The 19,830-nt window shown below is 54.1% G+C and overlaps 1 protein-coding gene across 2 annotated transcripts in view; it reads left to right on the top strand.

The window, feature by feature from the left end:
* Positions 1–5,639: 5,639 nt before the first annotated feature.
* LOC142004367 (uncharacterized) overlaps positions 5,640–19,830 on the top strand; it is a 29,181-nt gene continuing 14,990 nt past the window's right edge. For both annotated transcript variants that reach the window (XM_074981980.1, XM_074981981.1), the window contains exons 1-2: positions 5,640–5,686; positions 10,125–10,230. The gene's annotated coding sequence lies outside the window, so the exon portion shown is untranslated. The remainder of the gene's footprint in view (positions 5,687–10,124; positions 10,231–19,830) is intronic.

The raw sequence follows: 19,830 nt of genomic DNA, 5'->3' as shown, positions 1-19,830 counted from the left end.
GACCTAACCGGAGGACCTCATCCACTTGTAAGGACGTGGAAAAGAAATGACACTTGGGGATTGGTGAGAACAAATGCTTCTAAATGGCTAAGTGTGGTGGAGGGAAAGGGCCACTGGTGCTGGGTTTGTAATGGGACAGGGCTGAATTTAGGGGGAAGCAGCTGTCTCCAATAGATTGTGACCCATGGTGTATGGGACTGTTCAAATAAGATTGGAGAATGGCGAACCAGGTATGGGGATATGAATTTTTTCTCAACCTGGGATCAAACAGGAAAATCAATTTCTTGCTCCCCCTACAGCCTCCCTGAGAAAAACAGTACAATCTTTCAATGCCATGCAAATGTTACTGCTCCCCGCAAGGAAGATTAGCCTGTGCCCTTTGAGGGATATTACTCCTCTTTTATAGATGCCTATATGTCAGATAGGTGCAGCCAGCCATTCCTGGCTTTAATAGGGCATCATTGGGTGTGTGGGACAAAAGCTTTTTGCACGTTACCAGCTTTCTGGTAGGGTATCTGTTATCCTGCTCAGCTCTTCCCGCAATTCTGTGTGCTTCAATCCCTCCCGCGAAATCGCCTCTGTAATTTTAGACAAAAAAGAAGGGAGTTGTCAGATGCCCAATCGTATGTGAATAACATAAGCCCTTTAACCTGGGAAGAACTGATCCAGCAGTTTTTGAAGGACTTTGGGCTAAAGAAGACAAAAGTACTCGGTCAGGATGTTGCTGAATCCCCATCAATCAGCATTGACAACTGTATGTTAGAGGTCGTCCACAAATTCGTTTACCTCGGGTCCACCATCACTGACACCCTGTCGTTGGACACTGCGCTAAATAGGAGGATCGGAAAAGCGGCCACAACTCTGTCCAGACTCAGCAAGAGAGTGTGGAATAACAACAAGCTGTACACTCACACCAAAATGCAAGTCTACAGAGCCTGCATCCTCAGCACCCTCCTTTATGGCAGCGAGACTTGGGCCCTGTATGCCCGCCAGGAAAAGAGGCTGAACGTCTTCCACTTGCGCTGCCTCAGGCTCATCCTTGGAATATCATGGAAGGACAGAGTCACCAACACCACCGTCCTCGAGCAAGCTGGAATTCCAACCATGCGCACCCTCCTCAGGCAGCGTCGGCTCCTCTGGCTTGGCCACGTCCACAGGATGAATAATGGAAGGATTCCAAAAGACATCCTGTATGGTCAGCTAGCCTCTGGCAAAAGACCCCCCGGACACCCCCAGTTGCGTTACAAAGATGTCTGCAAGAGAGACCTCAGAGAGGTAGACATCGAGCTGGACAACTGGGAAGAACTAGCAGACGACCGCGGCAGATGGAGGCAGGGGTTACACAAGGGCCTTCAGAAGGGCGAGATGAAGATCAGACAGCTAGCAGAGGAGAAGCGAGCGCACAGAAAGCACACTAAGGACTTGCCAGACACCCACCACATCTGCAAGAGATGCAGCAAGGACTGTCACTCTCGTGTGGGTCTTCATAGTCACAGTAGATGCTGTAAATGAAGTCCTCAATTGAAACTATAAAGGGCACAATCCATAGTCCATGCAGACTGAAGGATGCCTACGAACCTGGGAAGAGACTATTGGTGGTTCCTTCATCCCAATTGGAGGAGAAATGCACCATGCAAAAAGGCTTTTAAGATGACAAGTGGTAGTTGAAATCATGTGATACCGGAGAAAGCCTAAAGGCTCTGGCCAAAGAAACAGGAGCAGTCCGACCAGTGGCCCTCCAAAACCGTCAGGCTTTAGACATAATATTGGCAGCAAAAGGAGGGACCTGCACCCTCATTGGAACAGAATGCTGTGTACATATACCTGATAATACCAACGATGTCATAAATCACACTAGCCACTTGGAGCAAATTGCAAACCTTCCCCACGAAGAGCCAAGTTCCTTGTGGAAATGGCTAAATAGCTTATTTAATTTCTCTCGTCGAGGAAACTGGTTGTTTCAAGGAATTCTGACGATCTTATTTGGAATTTTAATGATTTTTGTATGTTTCCAAGGAATCTCTGGTTGTATCCAAAGCTGTGGTAGACACACCATCCAGCAGGTCACGCCTAACTCGAGTGCTAACCTGATGGTTTTAAATATCACTGATGAAAGGAATGAAAAGGAACGGTTCATGTATGTAGGCCAGTAATTGCTGGTCACGGGCGTAGCTTGCCCAAAAGGAGGGATTGTGGAAGTATGAGAGTCACATTGTAATGTAAGAAGTATAAGAGTTACGTTATAAAATCACACTGTGATACAATGCTGCTTCTGAGCTCAAGAAGGGGAAGTTATGTTGATGCTGTGTGTAGGGTGGTTGGATGGAGCCAGGTGTGCCTGGGAAAGCAGGAACCAGAGGAGTAGGTGTTAGACGGTAATTAATTAAGGTAACCAGAGAGTCATAAACAGGAGATTGCTGAAGGTGACATGGAAATTAAGGTTTGTGCCTGGTCTCAGGGGCTATGTGAGATGAACCACTTGAACCACTTGATCAAAATCCTTTACAATAAACAAAAGATGATCAAAAATGAACTCTCTGAACTTGAAATTATCATCAACAAACAGGCATCCATGCAAGACCCCACAGTACGAGGCTTTACCAGTGCCAGACAAGATATTTATAAAACACACTTCCTCTTTCTACGAAAAAGAAAAGAGAATAAATTTTCTTCATTACTACATTTCTCAGGATACTTCCGGCTTCCTCTCTACTACTATGTGAGATGAGTGTGAGTCTGGCTTTTTCTTTGTTTATGGAATCATTTTCTTGTGCTGTATAAATTAAGAGACCCAAGCCCCAGGTGTGGGCGGGGCGGGGGGGTGCGGGGTTTGACTCATGTTTCTGGATGTATTTGCAGAGCGGCTTTGCTAATAAACAGAGCAGTCTGACAAACTGTGAGTCTCGAGTCTAACTTTGACAGGGGTGGGGTCTTAAGGTGGGGGCAGTTTGGGTTGAGGGGGTGAAGGTGGGGGCAGGGGCAGTTTGAGGTGGGGGGTTAAGGTGGTGGTGGGGCAGGTTGGGGTGAGAGAAGGTTAAGGTGGGGGTGGGGGCAGTTTGAAGTGAGGGGGATAAGATGAGGGCGCGGATAGTTTGGGGTGAGGAGGATAAGGTGTGGTCAGGGTCAATGTGGATTGAGGGAGATTACGGTGGGGGCGTCAGCAGTTTTGGGGGAGAGGGAGTTAAGGTGGGGGTGGGGAAATTTGGAGCTGGGGGATGAAGTAGGGGCAGGGGAAGTTTGGGCTGGGAGGGGGGTTAAGGTGGGGGTGGGGGCAGTTTGGGGCTAATAGGGGGTTATGTTGAGGGCGTGGCATTTTGGGGTGAGGGGGTGAACGTGGAGGCAGGGCCAGTTTGGCATAAGAGGGATTAAGATGGGGGTGGGGGATGTGATGGAGTCGGAGGTGCAAGTGTGAGACTCAGGCTGGATGTGTGTGATGGGCAGAGCAGCTCCCAGTGGCTAAGGATGACCCCTGGGGCTGTAACCTAGGCTGGCAGGTAACACCTCTGCCCTGAACACAGAGCAGGGAGGAGCCGAGCTGGGTTTGAATGGGAGGCGGCGGTTGGAAGCTGGGGGAGAGGGAGCTGGAAGGCAGCCAGCCTGGCCAAGGGGGAAGCTACACCCCAGAGGGGCCCCCCTCAGGCTCCTCTCCCCAGGACGGGTTGGAATGACTGTCTCTGACTGCTGCACTGACTCTTCTGTGAGACACTGGGCCTCTGTCGCCTCATAAACTTCCTGTTCTACCTGCTGAGTGAGAGTCACTCCTGCCTGCGGCCGGGGTGCAGTGCATGGGGACCCCTGAACCCCTCACACTGGTGTCAGAAGTGGGATGCACTGCACCCATGGATGAGCTCCCAGCAGTGGCTGACTGAGCACAGGAGAAGGAAGGAGCCTCACAAAAGCGGGAGGTGCTGGAGGGGTGACAGAGCGATTCTTGGGAGCTTTGCGGTGCTGCAGCTTCTGCTGGGGAGCAGATACGCCAGGAGATGGTGGGGAGATGGATTATACCCGACTCCTGAAGGCAGCGCTCGTGGGCCTGTGCAGACAGAGGGGCCTGACCGTGGGGAAGGCGACCAAGGCTTAGCTGATTGCCCAGCTGGAAGAGAATGACTGATCCAGGGGGCCAGAGCCTGTCCCAGCAGGAAGTGGCTGGTGACCCCTGGGAGTGTTTTGGATTCTCAGACAGGAGCGGGGGCTCGATGCTGTCAGATAGATGCGGTGCCCACCAGGTCGTGCTCAGCTAGCGGTAGTCCATCCTGGGCGGGGTCCCCCGTGGCAGAGCTGCGACAGCTGGAGCTCGAGGTGCGGTTAAAGGAACTGGAAGCCCAGGAACGGGAGAGAGAGCGTGAACACGAGTGCCAGTTACAAGAGAGACAGCGGGAGGAGAGAGCGCGAGAGCGGGAGCACGAGAGGACCATGGCAGAGGCGAGACGCCAAGAGGCCCCAGCTGCAGTAAGCGGGGAGAGGGCCAGGCGGCTCGGGGTGGCCAGTCACTTGGAGACGCGTGTGCTGGCCCAGTGTCAGGACCCAGGGGACATGGACGAGTTCCTTACCGCCTTTGAGCGAGCCTGCGAGTTGCACAAGGTTCCCCCAGCCGAATGGCTCCGACACCTCACCCCCTTGCTGGGCCAGAAGGCCGCAGCGGTTCTCAGCCAGCTGGAGGGGCTGCAGCCTGGGGACTATGAATGGGTCAAACAGGCCCTGCTGCATAAGTTCGGGCTGGCTCCGGAGATGTACTAGAAGAGGTTCCAGGAGGCGCAGAAGAGGCCAGAGGAAGCCTATGTAGACACGGCCTCCCCCCGATGCAATACTACCAGAAGTGGGTGTTCGGGGTGGGAGTCCAGGCCGCAAAAGACCTGGTCGAGCTGACGGTCCTGGAGCGATGCGATGAGATTTGCTCACCTGACCTGAGGGTGTGGCTGGAGGACCGGGCGCGGGATCCACGCAGGGCGGGGAAGCTGGCGGGTGACTTCACAAACAGCCGGGCCAGGTTTGACAGTGAACCCCGGAGAGAGGGAGTCCCGGAGAGCGGCTCCTGGCCGTACCGCAGAGGGGCTCACCGCTGGGGCGAGCCCAGGAAAGAGGCGCCGGCCGCCCGCCCCCCAGAGGGCCAGCCAGGGCCTGGACGGAGCCGCCGGCCCGAGGCACACGAGCCCCGGGCTGTTACCGCTGTGGGCGGAAGGGGCTTAGATCAGCCCAGCGCCCCAAGCTCCCAGACGGGCTGAGCAGGACGCGGGGTCGTGGAGCCCCGGCAGCCAGAGGGGCTGGCGGCCAAGGCGGGTGGTGCCCACAGCGGGTCCCGGGCTCGGGCTGAGCCCGCCCCACAGACCAGCTCCTCGGGCCCCAGCGCAGCGATCAGCCGGCGGGGGCGGGGGCGGGGGCGCGTGTCTCGCACCCCGGGGGCGGAGGGGACACAGGCCCGGGGCTCTGGGACGTGGGCTCGGCCGGGAGCTGCCGCCGCTGGGCCCCTGAGCGGGGCTCCGGGCGGGGGGGCCGTTCCAGGCGCCCCGCAGCAGCGCCCCCGCCCCGCTCGCCCGCAGCGCCGCGCGCGGAAAGCGCAGCCCGGCCCCGCCCCCGCCCCCGCCCCCAGGGGGCTGCCGGCGGCTGCGCACACAACGTGCGGGCGGGGCAAGGGCGTCACCGCGCATGCTCCGTGCGCCGGCCTGCGGGAGCACAAAAGCCGCCCGAGGTAGGGGGGGTGCGCGGGGTGAGCGTCTGTCTGCCGGGGAGTCGCCCGCCCCCCTGTCCGTCCCCGCGTGTCTGCCGGGGAGTCGCCCGCCCCCACCCCCACCCCCGCGTGTCTGCCGGGGAGTCGCCCGCCCCCGCCCCCGCGTGTCTGCCGGGGAGTCACCCGCCCCCCCGCCCGCTCCCCCCGCCCCCGCGTGTCTGCCGGGGAGTCGCCCGCCCCCACCCCCGCCCCCGCGTGTCTGCCGGGGAGTCACCCGCCCCCACCCCCGCCCCCGCGTGTCTGCCGGGGAGTCGCCCGCCCCCCTGTCCGTCCCCGCGTGTCTGCCGGGGAGTCACCCGCCCCCACCCCCGCGTGTCTGCCGGGGAGTCGCCCGCCCCCGCCCCCACCCCCGCGTGTCTGCCGGGGAGTCGCCCCCCCCCGCCCCCGCGTGTCTGCCGGGGAGTCGCCCGCCCCCGCCCCCGCCCCCGCCCCCGCGTGTCTGCCGGGGAGTCGCCCGCCCCCGCCCCCGCCCCCGCGTGTCTGCCGGGGAGTCGCCCGCCCCCGCCCCCGCGTGTCTGCTGGGGAGTCGCCCGCCCCCGCCCCCACCCCCGCGTGTCTGCCGGGGAGTCGCCCGCCCCCGCCCCCGCGTGTCTGCCGGGGAGTCACCCGCCCCCCTGTCCGTCCCCGCGTGTCTGCCGGGGAGTCGCCCGCCCCCGCCCCCGCGTGTCTGCCGGGGAGTCACCCGCCCCCGCCCCCACCCCCGCGTGTCTGCCGGGGAGTCACCCGCCCCCCCGCCCGCTCCCCCCGCCCCCGCGTGTCTGCCGGGGAGTCACCCGCCCCCTCCCCCCGCCCCCGCGTGTCTGCCGGGGAGTCGCCCGCCCCCACCCCCGCCCCCGCGTGTCTGCCGGGGAGTCGCCCGCCCCCCTGTCCCCCCCCCACCGCTCCACCCGCGTGTCTGCCGGGGAGTCGCCCGCCCCCGCCCCCGCGTGTCTGCCGGGGAGTCACCCGCCCCCGCCCCCCGCCCCCGCGTGTCTGCCGGGGAGTCACCCGGCCCCGCCCCCCTGTCCCCCCCCCACCGCTCCCCCCGCCCCCGCCCCCGCGTGTCTGCCGGGGAGTCACCTGCCCCCGTCCCCCCGCCCCCCCCCCACCGCTCCCCCCGCCCCCGCCCCCGCGTGTCTGCCGCGGAGTCACCCGCCCCCGCGTGTCTGCTGGGGAGTCACCCGCCCCCTTGTCCCCCTCCACCGGTCCCCCCGCCCCCGCGTGTCTGCTGGGGAATCACCCGCCCCCCTGTCCCCCCCACCGCTCCCCCCGCGTCTGCCGGGGAGTCCCCCCCCCTGTCCCCCCCCCACCGCTCCCCCCGTGTCTGCCGGGGAGTCGCTCGCCCCCACCCCCGCCCCCGCGTGTCTGCCGGGGAGTCACCCGCCCCCGCCCCCCGTCCCCCGCACCACTCCCCCCGCCCCCACGTGTCTGCCGGGGAGTCACCCTCCCCCGCACCGCTCCCCCCGCCCCCACGTGTCTGCCGGGGAGTCACCCGCCCCCGCCCCCCTGTCCCCCACACCGCTCCCCCCGCCCCCGCGTGTCTGCTGGGGAGTCACCCGCCCCCCTGTCCCCCCTCCCGCCGCTCCCCCCGCCCCTGTGTGTCTGCCGGGGAGTCACCCGCCCCTGCCCACCTGTCCCCCCTCACCGCTCCCCCCGCCCCCGTGGCTGCCCCTGCCCCCCCCACCGCCGCTCCCCGCCCCTCTCAGCGCCACCCCCACCTGCGCCTCGGCTGCCCCCGGCCCCGCCCAGCCCCCGGCCCCGCCCACTGCTGCCCCTCACCGACCCGCCCCCAGCTGCCTCATCGCCTCGCCCCTGCCCGCCTCTGCCCCTAACCATCCCCTGCCCCGCCCCCACCCCACCCCGCCCCCGGCCCTAACCATCCCCACCCCCACCCCTGCCCCGCCCACCGCTGCCCCGCCCCGCCCCTAACCATCCCCGGCCCTGCCCCCAGCTGCCTCATTGCCTCTGCCCCGCCCCGCCCCGCCCTCACCCCCAGCCCTGCCCACCGCTGCCCCTCACCGCCCCGCCCCCAGCTGCCTCATCGCCTCTGCCCCGCCCCGCCCCCGGCCCCAGCCCCATCCACTGCTGCCCGGCCCCGGCCCTGGCCCGGCCCCGCCCCTAACCATCCCCGGCCGCCCCTGCCTGCCTCTGCCCCTAACCATCCTCAGCCCCGCCCCCGCCCCACCCCGCCCCCGGCCCTAACCATCCCCCCCCACCCCTGCTCTGCCCACCGCTGCCCCTCACCGCCCCGCCCCCGGCCCCGCCCACTGCTGCCCCTCACCGGCCCCGCCCACTGCTGCCCCTCACCGCCTCTCCCCTAACCATCCCCGGCCCCACCCACTGCTGCCCTTCCCCTAACCATCCCCGACCCCGCCCACTGCTGCCCCTCACCACCCCGCCCCCAGCTGCCTCATCGCCTCTGCCCCACCCCGGCGCCGCCCACCGCTGCCCCTCACTGCCCCCAGCTGCCTCATTGCCTCGCCCCCGCCCCCCTCTGCCCCCACCCCAACTCTGCCCCTCACCGCCCCCGCCCGCCTCATCGCCTCTGCCCCCCACCACCAGCTGCCTCATCGCCCCGCCCCACCTCTGCCCTGCCCCCCACGCTGCCCAGTGCAGCTCCCCACAGTTGCTGGCTGCCCGCCCATCCCCCGCTCCTTTCCCTCCTCCCCGCCACTGTCACTGAGACTTCCTGCTGCAGACCCCACCCTCGCCCTCTTCAGGCCCGTTCCCAAAGGGTCCTGCTGCGTGTGGGAAACGGGGCATCGCTGTCAGTGGTATTGAACTTCCCGAGACCCCCCCGTCGCTGACCCAGGTGCCTTCTCCAGGCAGTGTCCATGTCACACCCCACAAAGTTTTGGGCTTTTTCTATCAGACTGTCCCTGGCTGCCCAGTTCTCAGAGAGCCACACCTGGCCCTGTGTGCGGTGCCCCGGGGGGTCCCAGGGTTTTGCATGCAGCTCCCTGGATGGAGATGCGAATGTTTGGTATTATTCTTTATGAACTCTCCCGCGTGGGTAGGTTTCAGAGAGCAGGGACCGTGCTCCCTTCCCCACTCTGCAGCAGGGGGAGATAAAAAGGTAGAGTTTAAAAAGTGGAAGCCAAATCCCACTGCGGAAGATAGAAAGGAGCATAAATTCTGTCAAGTGAAGTGTAAAAACGTTATGAGAAAAGCCAAAAAGGGTTTGGAGAACCGCTAGCCAAAGCTAATAACAAAATGTTTTTAAGTACATCAGGAGCAGGAAGCCGCCAAACAGCTTGCAGGGTCACTGGAATAGCAAGATGCTAAGGGAGCACTGACAGACACTAAGGCCATTGTGGAGAAACAAAATTAATTCTTTGCTTTGGTCTGCACAGTGAAGAATGTGAGGGAGACTTCCAAACCTGACCCATTCTTTCGACAACAAACCTGAGGAATTGTCCGAGATAAAGATGCTGTTCGGGGGTTTTGTAACAAATTGATAAACGTAATAGTAACAAGTCACCACGACCAGATGGCATTCGCCCAGGCAGTCTGAACTCAGATGTGAACCTGTGATTGTAACTCATCCTTTAAATCGGGTTCTGTAGCTGATGATAGCTAATATGATGCCAATATTTAAAAAGGTCTCTAAAGGTGATCCTGGCAATTACAGACCAGTAAGTCTAATGCCAGTACCAGGCAAATTAGCTGAAATTATAGTGAAGAATAAAATTGTCAGACACGTAGATGAACGTAATTTGCTGGGTGAAAAGTCAGCATGATTTCTGTAAAGGGAAATCATGTCTTACTAGCCTAGCAGAGTTCTCTGAGGGGGTGAATAAGCATGTGAACAAGGGGGATCCAGTGGATATAGTATACTTAGATTTCCAGAAAGCCTTTGGCAACGTCCCTCATGAAAGGCTCTAAACTAAAGTGAGTTGTCTTGGGATAAGAGGGAAAGTCCTTCTGTGGATTGGTAACTGATTAAAACACAGGAAACAGGGTAGGAATAAATGGTCAGTTTTCAGAATGAAGAGGGTAAGTAGTGCTGTCCCCCAAGGGTCTGTACTGGGACCAGTCCTATTCAATCTCTTTGTAAATGGTCTGGAATAACCATGTCAAACTTGCAGCCATAGGACTGCACGTGGCCCTCCCGTTTTTGTTTTTTTTTTGTGGCCCATGACTAGATGTGAATACAACATATAAGCGTGGCCTGCCCATCACACACCCTCCTCTGGCATGCACGAGTGTCAGGAGGCAGGGCACACATAAATCCCAGCTCCTCGGGCTGTCCATGTCTGGTATGTACGTATTAAAACCCCAGGGAGCCAAGGGGTTGCATGTGCACTGACAGCCCTAGGATCTGGGATTGGTGTTTGTCCCATGCTCTGCTAATAGATGTTTTTGTGTGCGTGGGACCAGTGTTTCACAAAATCACCTGATCTGCCTTTCCCCTGAGCAGGGTTTTGAGAATCCCACCGTGATGTCAACTCCCCCTTGGATTGACGGGAAGAGCCTTCGTCTCCAGAGCTCAGAGGAGAGAGAGATCCAGAGAGGCAGCTGTGCAGGTGAGTGTTCATGAAACCAGTTTGGCACCTGGAGGACACAGCTGGATCCCCAGCAAAGGCCCCATGTGAGCTCTCTGAGTTCAGGCTCGTCCCTAGCAGGTGTCTCTTCCTCAGGGCAGATATTATTCAAGGCTTCCTGCTATGACTGTCACTTCATCACAATTAACTCAGGTGATTAATTCAAAAACATTACCATGATTTTTTTTTTTAAGTCATGGTTAATCACACTGTTAAACTCTAGAATACCAGTTAATGTTCTTTAAATATTTAGGATGCTTATCTACATTTTCAAATATATTGATTTGAGCTATAACACAGAATGCAAAGTGTACCATGCTCACTTTGTATTATTTTTATTACAAATATTTGCTTTGTAAAAATGATCATCAAAAGTAATCTTGTTTTCAGCTCACCTCACACAAAGGCTGTAGGGCGTTCTCTTTATCATGAAAGTGCAGTTTACAGATGTATTTTTTTCTTACATAACTGTAGTCAAATACTGCGTTTTGGTGACAAAAGAGTAAAAAATGTTCATGCTATAATGTGACTTTTGTTGAAAAAACACCCAGTTTCAGCAACAAAAGACACCAAGAGACTTTTTCTTTTCCCTTCCCTTATTGTCAACAAAAAGCCAGTGCAGACACTGCTGTTTGCTTGGACAGAACTGGCTTCTCCCAGTGTGCCGTTATTGGATTCTGGTATGAACATGCTAAATATTGTTGCAGCTGCTGCTCTTTGTTTGCCCCAAATTTTGTGAAAAGTGGGCCAAAGTGAGATGTCTGTGAGAAGCTGAGGAGTTGTTGATTCTTTGAAATGTTCATATGCGTGTCTCATTTTTGTATTTGAAGTTGTATGTATTGGCTCTGTTTGTGTATTTCAAATGTTTGCTGCTGGGTGACCTCAACAGGAGGCTTGGCAACCTGTTATGAAAGGTAACAAAGAGGAAGCCATGCTAGTCTACACACTATCAAAACAAAAAGCAGTCAAGTAGCACTTTAAAGACTAGCAAAATGGTTTATTAGGTGAGCTTTCGTGGGACAGACCCACTTTTTCAGACCTGTCCCACGAAAGCTCACCTAATAAACCATTTTGCTAGTCTTTAAAGTGCTACTTGACTGCTTTTGGTTTTGTTATGAAAGGGTTACTAGTGAAGTGACTCAGTACTTGGCTGACAAAGGGCTTTAATAGATACCAATCCACATCTGAGGAATTTGGCTGTGGACATGGAACCCAGGGGACAGGCAATGGCAGATTGCCCAAAAGAACATAGACAGGTACTTCATGTGACAAGCTTCACACAGGAAGAATAATGGAATTCCCTGCACATGGGCAAGGGTATAAAGAGGGCTCTGAGGTTCCTCCATCTCTGTCTTCACTTCAGAAGCGTGTTTGCTATGAACTCGACCCTGAAAGGATTGATTTCCAGAGACTTTTAAGATAACAGTTTATTCTCTCTCTGCTGCAAGCCTGCACCAAGAACTTTGCATTGGTGTATGTAGTTTGATTGTTGTAACAATTTTACACTCAACCTTTTTTTTTTTTTTTTAAGTTTATTAATACACCTTTGGATTTTAGATTCCGGATGCTTGGCACAACATGCTCTTTTGGGTGAGATCAGAAGTATAAATGAACCTGAGAATGTGTCTGGTCCTTTGGGATCAGAATAACCTGGGTGGATTTGCAGAGACTGGTTTTCATAACCTCTCGTCTATGTAAGGAGGGTTCTGGTTTTGGCACAGGAGAACTGGAGTGAACAAGGGGATTGCTTGTGTCTTCTTGTTGGCCAGTGCCCTTTGTGATTGGTGTGATGCCTTATAGTGGAGGACTCTCAGTAGACCTGTCTCTAAGCAGTTTACCCTGATTGGATCCTCTCACCAGCAGTCTTTCCTGTAAGTTGAGCGTGTGGGCGGGCACCCAGGAGAGGGTCTAGTGTTGCCCAGCTGATGAGCAGATTGCCCACAACCACTGGCAGCATGTGTTTCTACTGGCGCACATAACACAATTTATTCTGCCCATGGATGGAAAAAAAATGAGAAGGAACATTGCTCAGCAGTGCCCCAGAGACCCTCTGACGTTACAGCTAGTATCCCACAATGGCTGTCCTCACTGTTTGGTCGCTGCTCCCCTGCAGGCCTGTGCCCCGTCCTTTCCAGTCTCTGAGAAGTATCTGGCAGCTGAGGGAGCTGCTGTGTTTGAGGAACAAGGAGCCAATCATTGGAGGGTTCCTGTTCTGCCCTGCACTAGGAACACAGCCCAGACAGGCTGCTGTGCTGTTCCGACACTCATCAGCACGAAGAGCTCCCAGAGCTACTCATGACGCTTCTCCCAGCAGCTGAGGAGGCCGTGGAATAATTCAGAGGGAATCCCAAGATGCACAGGAATCATTTCCACCTTCCCACAACCAAGCTCGGTGGGATGCACACCCACAGCGTGCTCCGCCGTCACTGTCCACGTTGCCCCCGATCCGTCAACAGAGAGAGCCTGCTCCCGCTTGCTCTGGCAGGTTTTGTTGTGTTGACTTATTGGTGGTGGCAACCTTAGTTTCGTTTGCAAAACTCAATAGTGCAGATACAGCCTTATGCTTTGTCTGCACTGCCAGTTGAACAACACAACCTTTGTCATTCACAACTGCTTAAAAACCTTCACTGAAAGGCAAAGTTTCACTGCCCTAGTGGCAGCGTCCACAGCTTGTTGCTGGCAGGATCACTCTCATGGTATAATATGAACCCTGCTCAAAGTATTTTCTTGACAAGAATGCTGAAAAACAAGGTTTACACTGGGCGACTTTTAGCAACACAACTGCCTCTGGCTACGTTACAAAAAGCTACATAGTGCAGACAGACCCTTTTTACAATGGCTGCTGAAAGTGAAAGTAAGTGTTGGCATGGCACTTTTGTAGCTGGCATTGCAGCTCATTGACATGTCAGGTATGCTAAACATTCATGTGCCCGTTCATGTGTTGGCCACCATGTCGGAGCGCATGCTCCCATGGTGCTGCTGCTAATTAAAAATGCACTACCTAAATTTGTCACTGAACTCGTTGGGGGAGGACTGTGAGTCTCCTGGTCTGTCATGCACACCTTCTGATGAACAGTTCACGTTACAGGGGTCTCAGATCACGTCCCAGCACTTCCCAAGCAGACTTGACAAAACACAAAAAAGGCATCCAGGCTGGGACAGAGTGTTGGGTGCATGAGAACATAAGAATGGCCATACTGGGTCAGACCAAAGGTCCATCCAGCCCAGCATCCCGTCTGCCGACGGTGGCCAATGCCAGGTGCCCCAGAGAAGGAGAACAGAAAACAAGTGATTTATCTCCTGCCATCCATCTCCTGCCCTCGTTATGAAGGCTAGGGCACCATACTTTATCCCTGGCTAATAGCCATTTATGGACCTAACCTGCAAAAATTTATCAAGCTCTTTTTTAAACCCTAATAGAGTCCTGGCCTTCACAGCCTCCTCGGGCAAGGAGTTCCACAGGTTGACTGTGCGCTGTGTGAAGAAAAATTTCCTTTTATTAGTTTTGAACCTACTACCCATCAATTTCATTTGGTGTCCCCTAGTTCTTGTATTATGGGAAAAGGTAAATAATTTTTCTTTATTCACTTTCTCCACACCATTCATGATTTTATATACCTCTATCATATCACCCCTCAATCGCCTCTTTTCCAAACTGAAAAGTCCCAGTCTCTCTAGCCTCTCCCCATATGGGACCCTTTCCAAGCCCCTAATCATCTTAGTCGCCCTTTTCTGAACCTTTTCTAATGCCAATATATCTCTTTTGAGGTGAGGAGACCACATCTGCACGCAGTACTCGAGATGTGGGCGTACCATAGTTTTATATAGGGGAAGTATGATATCTTTTGTCTTATTATCGATCCCTTTTTTAATAATTCCTAACATCCTATTTGCCTTACTAACTGCCGCTGCACACTGCGTGGATGTCTTCAGAGAACTATCCACTATATGAGGGGGTGCCTGCTCTGTGTGAGGGAGCTCCGTGCCAGGGCAGAATGAAGGAGTACAGGTGGGGGTGCTGGCTCTGAGAGGGGATTGCAGGCTGGGGCAGAGTGTTGGGGTGCAGGTGGGTGTGATGATTTTTGCAGGGTCTCCAGTGTGGTATTAAATTCTATTTTAATTATACCTAAGTTGGGATAGTGTTATAATAGTTTAGTGTGGAAACCCAAATTTCCCAGCCTCCCCTCATAGGCCATGTGTGCCAGGAGCCTAAGCATTTTCGTTGTCTTCATTGGACCCTTTCCAATGTGGCCATACCCTTTCTGTAGTGCGGGTCCCAGAATAGGAGGCAGTACGCCAGATGTGGCCTCACCGGTGCCGAATAAAGGGACATAATCACTTCTCTAGATCTGCTGGAAGTGCTTGTCCTAATGCTCCTCCAAATACGCCATTAGCCTTCTTGGCTACAAGGGCACATTCTTGGCTCATATCCAGCTTCTCGTCCACTGCAAGCCCCAGGTCCTTTTCTGCTGCACTGCAACTTAGCCAGTCAGTTCCCAGTCTGTAACAATGCTTGGGATTCTTCCGTCCCAAGTGCAGGACTCTACACTTGTCCTTGAACCTCATCAGATTTACTTTGGCCCAATCCTCCAATTTTTATAGGTCGCTCTGGAGCCTGCCCCTACCCTCCAACATATCTACCTCTCTGCTTATCTTCGTGTCGTCTGTGAACTTGCTGAGGGTGCAAGCCATCTGCTCAGCCAGGTCACTCGTAAAGCTGTTGAATGAAACCAGCCCTAGAAATGGTCTTTGGGGCATTTTATGCTTATAAGAAGCACACGGGATCTTTTCGGGGGTAAGGCAAGAACACCGTATTTATTGAGAATATGCACTATCACCTATGCATATAATATACTTAGCCTACTCACAGGCATACACATACACACACCCTGTTGTGGTTGCTTACAATTACCAAAAGCTGCTCACTCTAATCCACAGGACAGATGGATTAGAGGTGAGTGTGGAGCCAGGTTCTGTTGATCTGGATCAATGGTCCTATGTTGACAAGATGAAAAGAAGAGGAACCCAACCCTGCAGTGGTGCACGCATCTTTTATAGCTTTCAGTCCATAGTCCCGTCCCACTGCCCCGGGCACGATGAGCCACCAGGCAAAGGCAGGTGGGTTTGACCCTTTGCCACTGCCCCAGGTTTCTGTGTGACTCATCACCTACAGATGGGACTTGCTCTTCCTCTCTGGGTGGGTCACTGCTGTAGAGTCCAGCTCTCATTGTCCTTCAGCCACCAAGTCTTCGTGCCCCAGAGGGTAACTCTCTAAGTATCCACAGTCACACCTCCAGGTGCATCTCTCACACCCCTCCTCACCCAGAGACCGCGCAAGGTTTCCAGGCTAACACCGCAGAGCATTGCCCTCGCAATGGAGTCTTGGGTACAATATGGAATCATAGAATCGTAGAACAGTAGGACTGGAAGGGACCTCGAGAGGCCATCGAGTCCAACCCCCTGCCCCCATGGCAGGACCAAGAACTGTCTAAACCATCCCTGATAGACATCTATCTAACCTGTTCTTAAATATCTCCAGCGATGGAGATTCCACAACCTCCCCAGGCAATTTATCCCACTGTTTGACCACCCTGACAGTTGGGAACTTTTTCCTAATGTCCAACCTAAACCTCCCTTGCTGCAGTTTAAGCCCGTTGCCTCTTGTTCTATCCTCAGAGGCCAAGAAGAACAAGTTTTCTCCCTCCTCCTTATGACTCCCTTTTAGATACCTGAAAACCGCTATCATGTCTGCCCTCAATCTTCTCTTTTCCAAACTAAACAAGCCCAGTTCTTTCAGCCTTTCTTCATTGGTCACATTCTCTAGACCTTTAATCATTCTTGTTGCTCTTTTCTGGACCCTCTCTAATTTCTCCACATCTTTCTTGAACTGCGGTGCCCAGAACTGGACACAATACTCCAGCTGAGGCCTAACCAGCGCAGAGGAGAGCAGAAGAATGATTTCTCGTGTCTTGTTCACAGCACACCTGCTAATGCATCCCAGAATCATGTTTGCTTTTTTTGCAACAGCATCACGCTGTTGATTCATATTTAGCTTGTGGTTCACTATAACCCCAAGGTCCCTTTCTGCTGTAGTCATTCCTAGACAGTCTCTCCCCATTCTGGATGTGTGAAACTGATTGTTCCTTACCCAGTGGAGCACTTTGCATTTGTCCTTATTAAACTTCATCCTGTTTACCTCAGACCATTTCTCCAATTTGTCCAGAGTAAAATAAAAAGTGGTATAAAGCTGCTATTAAAAGATACAGGATAATACATGGAAATATAAACATACAAGGTAATGCAAAGGTTCTATTAAGATATACCTATCTATGTAGGGTTGCTGCAGGCGCTCTGCTTGAAACCGACTGCCAATCAGACATAAAACCTTTGAACACTACCTGTTGAGCCCAACAATCGAACCAGCATTCTGTCCACCTTACAGTCCATTTATCCAATCCGTACTTCCATAACTTGCTGGTAACAATTATGTGGGAGACCATATCAAAAGCTATGCTAAAGTCAAGGTATGTCACATCCATTGACTCCTCCATGTCCACAGAGCCTGGTACCTCGTCAGAGAAGCTAATGAGATTGGTTGGGCACGACTTGCCCTGAGTGAATACATGTGGACTATTCTTGATAACTTTCCTTTCTTCTAAGTGCTTCAAAATGGATTCCCCGATGATCCCCAAGACTTTTCCTGGGACTGAGGTGAGGCTGACAGGTCTATAATTCCTTGGATTGTCCTCCTTACGCTTTTTAAAGATGGGCACTATATTTACCTTTTTCTGGGATCTTCCCAATCTCCATCCGTTTTCAAAGATAATGGCCAAAGACTCTGCAATGATACCTCCCAGCTCCCTCTGCACTGTGGATGCATTAAGTCCGGTCCCATGGATTTGTATATGTCCAACTTTTCTAAATAGCTCTTGACCTGCTATTTCTCCACTGAGGTCTGCCCACCTCCTTCCTATTTTACATTGCCTTGTATAGTAGTCTGGGAGCTGACCTCGTCTGTGAAGACAGAGTCAAAAAAAGCATCGAGTACTTCAATTTTTCTGTATTATCTCTTACTGTCTTACTTCCCTCATCCAGTGAGAGTCCCACACGTTCCTGATCAGCCTTTTATTGCTAACATGCCTGTAGAAACCATCTTGTTTCTTTTCATGACCCTTGCTAAATGCAATTCCAATTGCACTTTGGTCACCACTTCATTCTTGAGCAATATATTTGTACTCCTCACTAGTAATCTGTCTGCTCTTCCACTTTTTGTATGCTTCCTTTTGGTGTTTAAGCTTACCAAGGCTAAACCACTTCAATTCCCTCTCAGATCCAGCATCCCCACCTGTCCCCCAACTCTCTGTCCCAGCCTGGAGCAGCTGTCTTCCACTTCAGGGATGAGAAGTGAGAAAACGAACACTCGTCAAACAGCAACCATTTACAGCAAGATGACGCAAAGCCCACAGATCCCAATGCAAGAAAACTGCTATAAGAAAGGGGCTGTTCTGCTGCAGACTTCAGTTTCTCTTGTCACTGACTGGAGCCTCAATTGCATTGAGATCCACACTCCTTCTCTTGTACTTAGCATGCTTGGCCAGCGGGCAAGGTGAGCAACAGATGGGTAATTATAAGCATCAACTGGCAGGATGTGTGTGTGTGTGTGTGAGAGAGAGAGAGAGAGCCTGTCTGTCTAAGCATCTGCGAGCTGCTTGTGTGTGTGTGTGTGTGTGTGTGAGTGAGAGAGAGAGAGAGAGAGCCTGTCTGTCTAAGCATCTGCGAGCTGCTTGTGTGTGAGAGAGAGAGAGAGAGAGAGAGAGAGAGAGAGCCTGTCTGTCTAAGCATCTGCTAGCTGCTTGTGTGTGTGTGTGTGTGTGTGTGTGTGTGAGAGAGAGAGAGAGCCTGTCTGTCTAAGCATCTGCTAGCTGCTTGTGTGTGTGTGTGTGAGTGAGTGAGAGAGAGAGAGAGAGAGAGAGAGCCTGTCTGTCTAAGCATCTGCTAGCTGCTTGTCTACTATAGTATTAATAAATATGGCATATTGCCTTTTCCCCTGAAAAAGATCCCATGTGCATCTTATAAGCATAAGAGCAGGCTGGGGCAGATACGGGTAGGGGCGCTGGCTCTGGGATGGGGTTCCAGGCTGGGACAGGAGTGCAAGACGGGTTGTGAGCTGCTGGCTTCAGCCAGGAGGTGCTTACCACAGGCAAGTCCTGTCTGACCATGCAACAGAGCTTAGACATTCAGTCCACATGCTGTGGCCCTGTGCTGCTCCCAGCAGTGGCTGCCTGCGTCGTGTTCCTATATGCCCCTTGAGGAGGGGGATATCCTGTCTCTTTATGCTGCCCTGCCCCCAATATTGTCATGCAGCAATGGGACCTGCAAGTATTTGGCTATCTTGGGGAGACAGGCTGTCTTCCACCCCCAAAGGTCACACAGAGATGTGCCTGCAGCTGGTCGCTTCTGGCAGCAGCATGGGGCCCTGGCATGTAGGCAGCCTGCCTGAACCGTGCTGCACTGCTTGACTGCAGTGGCCCTGAGATCCAGATTGACTGGCTGAGGCTCCAGGATAAACCCATTGATCACACTTGACTACGGCTTAGTGCATCTGGTACATAACTAGCTCGTGACACTGGCTACACTGGTGCCATGCAAATGCCTGTTCTCACTTCCAGGAGACATTATAAACAAGAAGTGGGCAGCATTATTTGACTTAAGCCCTTGCACTCTGAGTGGAGCATAGGTCATCTACAAGTCTTCTCCGCCAGATCAGGTAGGTATCATTGTGGGGCTGTCACCAGCCTCCTCCACATCCCACCAGCTAACAAGATAGCTCAACCCATTAATAAGGCTATCCTGGACTCAGCTAAAATAATATGGGAAACTCCTGCCATCATGCCCTCTTTGTCAGAGTGCACAAGGAGTATTATGTCCAGGTGAAAGGCACAGAATTCTTGTTTACTCATCCCAAACCCAGTTGATCGGTTGTGGAGGCAGCATGTCACAGAGGGAAACAGATCCAATTCTAGTCCACCCTCTTTTGAAAGGTGTGGAAAGGCTGGATTTATCTGGGAGAAAGGCGTCCTCTTCTGTTTTCCTCCAATTCAGAATTGTGAATTATTCTGTTCTCCTCTCCAAGTGCACATTTCACACATTTGAAAGTTTAATACCTGAGGCAGGGTGTCCCTGGGTATTGCCAGGGTCCCACACCTCTGCCTTCTGCTGGAGGGGTTATGCTGTACCGCCAGTCAGAGCTGGCTGGTCAGTCCTTTCGTCGTTTGCCAGGGTTAGGGCTTCAGTCTCACTGGGGGATCGCAGCGCAGGCACCCTCCCATTGAGCTACTCCCTCTTCCCCCTGCTGTCTCTTGTAAATAGTATTTGTTCTCCTTATCAGTCTTTTCTCCTCTTATCTCCACTTCTCTACCTTGTTCACCTCCGTTCTTATTCTCCCCCACTCCCTTGGCTGAGACTGCTTTATAAGCCCTGCCAGCACTCTGGCAGTGAGATCAGGTGGGCCTCATTGATTACCTGCCTTCAATCCCTATTGCTGCCACCTGGGAGTTTAAATCTTTCTGTTCTTTCCCAAGT

This window comes from Carettochelys insculpta, chromosome 31 (assembly GCF_033958435.1).
Source record: "Carettochelys insculpta isolate YL-2023 chromosome 31, ASM3395843v1, whole genome shotgun sequence".
NCBI lineage: Eukaryota > Metazoa > Chordata > Testudines > Carettochelyidae > Carettochelys > Carettochelys insculpta.
This window is presented reverse-complemented; position numbering and strand designations above follow the sequence as displayed.